Here is a 9032-nt window from a genome sequence, read left to right as displayed (position 1 = left end):
TCAGCGGGCCTTCCCACCGCCTCCTGCTGCTCTCATCTATTTTCTTGCTCTGCAGTCCCCCTGCACTCCCCGATCTACTATTACACTCTCATTCCCCCACCTCCACCTCCTCACCTCATGTCCAAAACACATGGGTATATGAGATAAGCCATGAGCCATTTAGTGAGAGTTGGTGTGCGTGTGTGTGGGGGGGGGGTACGGTGCAGGAGCTTCCTGGAGGGTGAAGGGCAGAGGAGTGAAGGGCACCCAGGCTTACAAGCCCATGATTGCTTCACTTCACCTTGAAACCTTTCTTGCTCTTCCATGGCCTCCATTGTGCTTTGCCAAATGATTTTGACTGATAGCGTGCTACGTGCTGATTCAATGGAAACAAAACAAAAAAAAAAGACATAAAACAGATTGTCAAGTTCTTTAAATGAGAAAAAGAAAATGCCCACCCACCCCCTCTGCCAAAAATAAATCATGATTATTTACGAAGGAAACAAGAAATGCTTGAAAAGAAAAAGAAGAAGAAAAGAGAAGAAAGAAAAAAAATCGGAACAGCCATTCAATCAAGGATTTAATTCAAAGGCTCTCCTTAAGCAGTCACCACCAGGTGACACTAATTAGCTTGAAGAGTTCACAGGTGTTATGCTGCCGGGGAAATAAATAAAAATGAATAAAAAAGTAAACGGCAGCTTGAACTTCCCTGCCTGTGTCTCACCTAGCAGTCTCCAAATATGTCACTTTCCATCGTTATTTAAAACATAATATAATATGTAAGTTACAAATCAACCGTGTTTCACTCATAAATGCTTCTTCCTCCATGAATATAAATATTTGACCATCTATTCGTTTGTGTTTCTACAAGTGCATTCATGTTCATGTCTGAGTCTAGATACTGTAAAATTGCTCGATCCTCCTTTGGGGGCTTTTACTTTTTAGGTGAGCAATATGACATTAGATGATATAGTTCAATGACTGCTGTTTTTAATGTTTTCAGAGCAAACAATATAATTTAGTTTAAAAGTACAGTCTGACACTTGGGGTGCTATATAGTATCAAATGCCTTTTTATGCCAGTAACAATTGAAATAGTGTTCAGAGAATTATTGGAGGCTATGAATTTCACACAAAAGAGAAAGGAAAGTTTTGCAGCAAAGAAAAACAAAGTCAGGAAGTCTCATTGAGTTTGCACCCCACTCAGTAAACACATCATAAGATACTGGAACTGAGAGGGTCATATAATGCCCACGTAGAAATTAATATTTGAACTTTTCTAAACAGCTTAAAGTATTTTGTATAAAACTGCATCCCTTACCCAAGAGAACTCTTGTACCAAGTGAGTTTCCCTACACACAATCTAAAGAGAGTACTCAATAAAGTATCTATGAAACCTGGATAAATTAAAACTAATAGGGCTAGGGGATTTTATTTTATTTTATTTTTTGTGGTATGTTCACTATGTAAGAAATGTCTCTGATTTAACCATCAATCGTGGAATAAACCTAAATTCATGTCTTAGCATCACTAGAATTTTGCTTAGGAAAAGTTAATTGTAGCACACAAGAGAGGAAAAGCAGGTACACCCAAACCTGAATGAAGTACACTGTGGCGATTAAGCAATAGTAAGCAGGGGACATCTATACAGATGCTAGAAATCCAACGTACATTGTATGCTTCTGTGCCCGAGAGATTCCTTAAGCAGAGGCAGACAGAGATAGGAAATATCTATCAGAAATAGAAATAGAAAAATACAGAGAGAGAGAGAGAGAGAGAGAGAGAGAGAGAGAGAGAGGAGGCAGACATACAGAAAGAGATAGATGATACATAGGTAGTAGATAGATAGATAGATAGACAGACAGACAGACAGACAGACAGACAGACAGACAGATAGATAGATATAAACTGACAGAGAGGTAGATGATGACACCCACATAGAGGAGCAGAAATAGACAGAATGCATCGGAGTGTTGCAGCTCATTATTTCAAGATGTGTTTCTGCACATGTTGGATAATTTCACAAATCGTATTTAGAGTTTATTATAATATTCAAGTGAATAAATTGCTGTATCAACAAAAGGAGATAGCACCTAGAAACACAACACATTTAACACTCAAGATATGTGGGTAGAACAAAGTTTCTGATGCTTCTGACTTCTGCAGGAACTGACTGAGTTCTCTCAGTGCCCATCGGTGCTCACACATGACCTGTGTTCTTTCATTTGCTGTTAGTTAGTAGATGCCAAGTCAGGAACATTCCCGGTTCCACAAATTCATTCACATGCTTATGTGGAGTGAAAGATGAGTTTTTTGGCACTTTGCATGACAGAATGATTTTTTTTTCTTAAACCGAGATGTTCTAGTTTGAAACAACCAGTTCTTGGCCTTCCGGATGTGTTTACCTGAAAGTTTCATGTCATATTTGACAAAATATAATAGAAGTGGCTATTTAGAATACAAATACTTTGGATGGTAATATAGCCTTAAGTAATATTGAAGTATAAATTAAATTATCCCTATTTTAATTGTATTTTACTCCTAGCCAAAACATCATCTCAATGATAATAAGTTGTCTCTAATATAAATCTAAATTTTGATAACAATCATTATTATAAGCCTTCCCTTGACAAGAATATTGTACCAGATTATGATTATATCATAACTTCATGACTTTCTGACGAGATACCATGATTTCTAGAAAGCAGTATATATTTTATGTGTGTGATATAGCATCTTAAAGAAAGTTCACAAATTTACTACATAACAAAAGAAAACTGTACAAATCTTGTTCTTGAATAAATCCAGCAAAGAATGACCCAAGTGATAAAGACAATAAACATTTTTAATAGAAAAAGAATTAGATATGGGAATTTTAAAGTTATCTCCACATATACTCATTGTGTGATCTTAACAAATCACTTAACCAATCTGCACTCTAGTTTCCATGTTTCTGTCCATTCAACTGCAGTAATTCTGAACTTTGAAGAGTCAAACGAGTTTAATGTATAATCAGTATTCTGAAGGGTCATTGTGATTACAAGAGAATATGCCAAAAAAATACAAGCAGTGAGTCTGTTCCTTCTTTTCAATAGATATAACACAAAAAGGGGGGAAATATCTGGTGAAGAAAATAATGCACATTCAGCAACATCAAATGCAACACAACTGAGCTGAATAGTCTCTCAGGGTCTACAAGAAAATTCTCACTTACAATTACCAGAACAAATTTATTCTCGTAGAAATCCAGAGGGCTTTAAACCAAAGTACGTTTCTGTTTAGGGCCTTTTAAACTGTTTTTATTACTATCTTACTTTTGTGCACCCAGAAACACCAGTAATACACATCAGCAAAACTGCTATCAGTAGTTCGAATTGCTTCTATTACCACCAATTATTGCATTTAATTCAGCTCTCCTCGATTCATCCCTGCCAGCATTTGGGTGGCTTTTGTATGCCACACACTGAGTTGATAGTGAAGATAGAAGTAGTCGCAGCTGTAAATTTGCAGAGTTTTATCCTATTCAAGTGTCATCTATGAGGTCATATTCTAAGCATTCTAGGATAAAATGAGTATAGTATAATTATCAAGAGTAATTTTTTTCTTCAGTTCATTAGGTGGATTAGTGAGTAATTCTGCATTTAACAAGCATTCAGTGCAATACTGTGGTACAGACAGAGATGAGGATTTAAAGAAATCAAGGAATTACATTTTAAAAGCAAACCTGTCTGTTTCCTTTTAGAATTATAATTACAATGTCAAGAAATCTAATTTGAATGAAGAATTCATTCTACATTTACAGTACACAGCATTATGAAATGGTCAGTGTATGAACTTCCAAATCTGATACAATCTGACAAAAGAAAAAAAATTGCAAGGGTTTAAACGAAGAGAGGACATTTCAACATTGAGTAATGTGTAAAACCTATGACTCAAAGCTCTTCACGTGTGGAGGATGGGTTTCTTCTAAAATTCTTACAACCGTTCCTTCTCTTTGACTGACTTTGAGGAGTAAACAATTGAATTAAATTATGTGTAAGAAATTTGTTCACACAATTCATTAGTGACAACAACCAATATATTTAAAAAGCTCACATTAAATACAACAAGGCACATATCCAGCTCTAGTCAAGCCATGGAACATGTCTACTCCTGAAATTGGAGATGGATAATTTCAGGACATTCCAAATGGTTTTATATAACCTGGCAGTCAGTTCACCTGGATAACATTCAGAGCTCTAGGAATCCAACTGAGATCCCCTCCTGTTTGGCTCTCCTCTTAGCTTTACATTCCAACATTGACTCACTACCCTTAACTAAGGCTGTTGCTACTATTGCTGAAATTTCTGGTTTCTTGGGTCTTCCACCTCCAGTCTAGACTTCCATGAAGCATTCCTATGAAAAGCAGATTTTCGTAAGTTTATTTCATTTATTTTAAGTATATAATTATTTCTCTGCATGTATGCCTGTGCACCACATGCATGCCTGCTACCCATGGAGGTCAGAGGAGAGCATCAGATCCTTGAAACTAGAATCACACATTATTGGGGGGCACTATATGCCAGGAACTGAGCATGTACCTTATACAAAGGCAATAAATGCCTCTAACTTTGCTGTAATCTCTTTATTTTACTGTCTCATGGAGATTTTACCTCCTTGTGTCTGTGTCCGCTTTCTTCTATTTATAAAGGAAAAATTAGCATCTTATTGGATGCTTGGACTGTGTTCTAGAATCTCTGCCTTTGCATTTTGTTATTTCAAATAAACATCTAGGAGAACTAAAGATTCCCAAAAAGTACTTAAAAAATCTTATGGGACAAACTCTTTGAGAATATAAAAAGATGATGGTAAGAGTGATGGAAGATGCCCTTTTTTTCACTAATGACCCCAGTTAATTGTGGCAAGAGCTTCTCCAGTCAACTCTCTGTTACTTCAATGAGTTCTTGTCCTGAGGATTACTTTCTATAGAACATTATTATTCACTGCCTTGGATGTAGGGAAAATTCTACCACTAATGACCGATGATAAGTAGAACATAAATTAACGTAAAAATTTGAACCCCCTTCCCCATGTATTAGCAATCTCTGCCTATTATTATTTTTACATCTTCCATCATAAAAATCCCTTCAAGGAATGTTTCACGTAAAGAATTTAAATCCCATATTATACACAGGATTTAACTATGAAGCAATTACCTTCATTATTTGTCTGCGGGTAAATTGAGGAAAGACTTCTTGTCCTTTTGGAAATGTTGAGACCACAATTCCATTTTCTCATCTAGGTTTACAAACACATTCAATACCATGAATGTTTCATAAATGGCACCCAGTTATCAATGGTGTGAATATCTTCAATCCCTCAGGAGATAGGAGCAGAATGGTCAAGAGTTCCAGGTTACCCTGAAGTACACAGCAAGATCACAATTCTTTGCTGTTACGGTTGTGCTTGAATCAGAAACTGAAATCATCATGATGTTGCAAGTACTACCATTACGGAAGGTAGGCCTCAGCCTTTGCCTTGACTGCAGACAGATCAGTGATGATTTCCCAGTCTCTAGACCAAAAGAAGTGTTGGAAAAATGGATGAGTACATGTATCATGTGTAATAAGAACATAATGATTGCTAACATGCCATTTACATTGATAAATAAAATAAATACTTCACTCCTGAATTTTTAGTTTGTTTATATAAATTGTTTTGTTATATTGTGTTTCAAAACAGAGATAAATAACTTAGCAGGAGGGTGACTACATGTATGAATGAAGTATTTCCATATAACTATTTTAGTCAGACAAAAATATTTCCAACAGCTTGAATGATGCAGAATTTTAACCCATTTTAGATGTTCAAATTGGTGCACAGACAATAGAATTTAGATTTGCCAGAAGGACAATTTGTATGTGCAAATTACTTTTCCAGACTGGCTTTCCCAATGATTTGCTAGTCACATTTTTCCTTGTATTTATAGGAGAGTTGCAAAGCAATTAAAACACATCAGTATGTAAATTCACACTAAATAATGCAATATGCTTGTAGGAGTCAGTTTCCCAACTTGTTGAAGCTATCATCACATGCACGAAAGGGGAGATGGGAAATTAGAAGAGAAAGAGATGCTGCATGCTTTGAAAAGCTAAGGTAGATTAACAAGCTAAGCCAAGTTAGATTTAGTCCTGTAGACTTACATTCTATACATGAAGACTGAATTCATTTCACTTAATTCAATTCACATCTACATGAGCGACAACCTAAAGTTTAAAAAAAAAAAACAGCATAATTGGTTCTTGGTTAATTTGCCTTTTATGCATGCATGAGGTAGAATAACTTGTATTTATTGATAAATGCTGGCCAACAGACCTTCAGTCTAATAAAGTATTATGCACAGTTCCTTGATGCTGTTGAAACTCAATTCTGGAGCCTGTTTAAAAAGTCATCAGCTCGGGGGTTGTGGATTTAGCTCAGTGGTAGAGCGCTTGCCTAGCAAGCACAAGGCCCTGGGTTCGGTCCCCAGGTCCGAAAGAAAAAAAGTCATCAGCTCTTCAAAAAAACCACATATATATAGATATAGATATATAGATATAGATATAGATATAGATAGACACATATATAATTATGTAATAATACATTATATTATATGTAATATGTCAGACTATACATTGTATATTATAAATACTATGTATATCTTACAATTGCATATTATATAATTTATATTACCTATTTATGATATTATAGTTTATATGACAGTCTTATAGATGGCATTGCTAGCATTAGTTTACATATAGTGATATGGGAGGTGTTCCTGGCTTATGAAAGCATGTCCAATGAAATTCCAAAGGTTATATTTTATAACAACAAGACATAGAATCAGTGTTAGAGAATTTAATGTGACAGTGAAATAAAGAAAAGTGAGCGGAATGATGATGAAGCAGAAACGAAAGTGACAACGTATCAGTGGAAACACACTAGTGAGGCTGCTTTTAGACACAGGTGGGCCAAAAGCCACAGAATGTAGGCAGTCTCTAGAAACTGAGAACGATTCATATACAAAGACTGTGAAGAAATACCACCCTGACACTATGAATGCTTTTCTTTCTTCTTTTTCTTTTCTTTTTCTTTCTTTCTTTTTCTTTTTTTCATTTCACAGCTTCAGGACTAGACCACAATGAGATTTTCTTGTTTTAAACAATGAATTTGTGACAATTTATTATAGTAGCAATTATAAGCCAATTATCATGATTTTACAAAGATAGAGGAATGTATGAAGAGCTTTCTGATGATAGAGCTTTGCATATTTGAGGAAGTGAAGTAAAGATGAGTTGCTGAGATATAGTAATACAGGATAGATGGGGTATAAAAAGTGAAAACTATACAATTGTAGGGGAAGAAAACTTTAAAACTGTAAAGAAAATCTATAAAAACATTGTTTTAAAACACTGTTTTATGAATGAAGATAAAAGACAAGTTTCTAAAACCGGGACTATAACTTTACTCATTGTCGTTACAAAATAACCAAAGGAGATGATGTAACAAACCAGTGAAATATTTTGGCTCAGTTTCAGAGGGTTTAGTCCATCATGACCACCTGCACTGTTTCTAGGCCAATGGTGAGGCAGAGCATGATGGTGATGGGACCATATCAATTGACACTGTTTAACCTCATGGCAGACAAGAGAGTGATGCAGGCATATCTAGGCCAGGGCAAGATACAATCTACAAGCAGAAGAAAACAGTGACTCAGTTCCTCCAGTTAGACCTCACCTTTCAAATTCACTTTACATAGTTCTATTAGCTGGAGAATAAGAATACATTGTGGTGTCATGTCAGATTCAAACCATAAGAATATTCATTCTACTAATAATAGATCTGTGAAATGACCAAGATTTAAAGCATAAAATTTGCTAAGAATACAGTGCATTTATCTGTTCAATCAGGTATAAAATATGCATTATTTGGTTTTCTTTTTATTGGATATTTTTATTTACATTTCAAATGTTATCCTTATTTCCAGTATTCCATCCAGAAACTAGCTATCTATCCCAGCTTCCATGAGGGTGCCCCACACTTACACACCCACCCCCTCCCATTACTTTGCCCTGATATTCCCATACACTGGGGCATCAAGCATTCACAGGATCAAGGCCCTCTCCTCCCACTGATGCCTGTCGAGGCCATCCTTTGCTACATATGCTGCTGGAAACATAAATCCATTCCTGTGTACTCTTAGGATAGTGGTTTAATCCCTGGGAGTTCTGTGGTGTCAGGTTGGTTGCTATTGTCATTCTTCCTATGTGGTTGCAAATCCCTTCAACTACTTCAGCCTTTCTCTAACTCCTCCATTGCGAAACCCATTTTCAGTTCAATGGTTGGGTCTGACAATTCTCCTCTGTATCTGTCAGGTTCTGACATAGTCTCTCAGGAGACAGATATATCAGGCTCCTGTCAGCATGCACTTTTTGGCATCTGCAATATTGTGTGGGCTGTACATGGGATAGATCCCCAGGTGTGGCAGACTCTGGATAACTTTTCCTTCAAACCTTTGCTCCATACTTTGTCTGCATATTTCCTCCTGTGAGTATTTTTGTTCCCCCTTCTAAGAAAAATCTAAAACATCCACATTTTCTTTTTCCTTATGCTTGAGCTTCATGTAGTTTGTGAATTCTATCTTGGGTGTTCTGAGCTTTTGGGCTAATATCCACCTCAGTGAGTACATACCATATGTGCTCTCTTGAGATTGGGTTACCTCACTCAGGATGATATTTTCTAGTTCTATCCATTTGCCTAAGAATGTCATGAAGTCATTGTTTTTAATAGCTGAGTAGCACTCCATTGTGTAAATGTATGTTTTATGTATCCATTTCTCTGTTGAAGAGAATCTGGGGTCTTTCCAGGTTCTGGCTGTTATAAGTAAGGCTGCTATGAACATAGTGGAGCATGTGTTCTTGTTATACGTTGAAGCATCTTTTGGCTATAAGCCTGGAAATGGTATAGCTGGGTCATCAGGGAGTATTGTGTCCAATTTTCTGAGGAACCACCAGACTGATTTCCAGAGTGGTTCTA

Source organism: Rattus norvegicus, chromosome 19, assembly GCF_036323735.1.
Source record: "Rattus norvegicus strain BN/NHsdMcwi chromosome 19, GRCr8, whole genome shotgun sequence".
Lineage (NCBI taxonomy): Eukaryota > Metazoa > Chordata > Mammalia > Rodentia > Muridae > Rattus > Rattus norvegicus.
The sequence above is the reverse complement of the archived record's forward strand: the minus strand, read 5'-3'. Positions refer to the sequence as shown.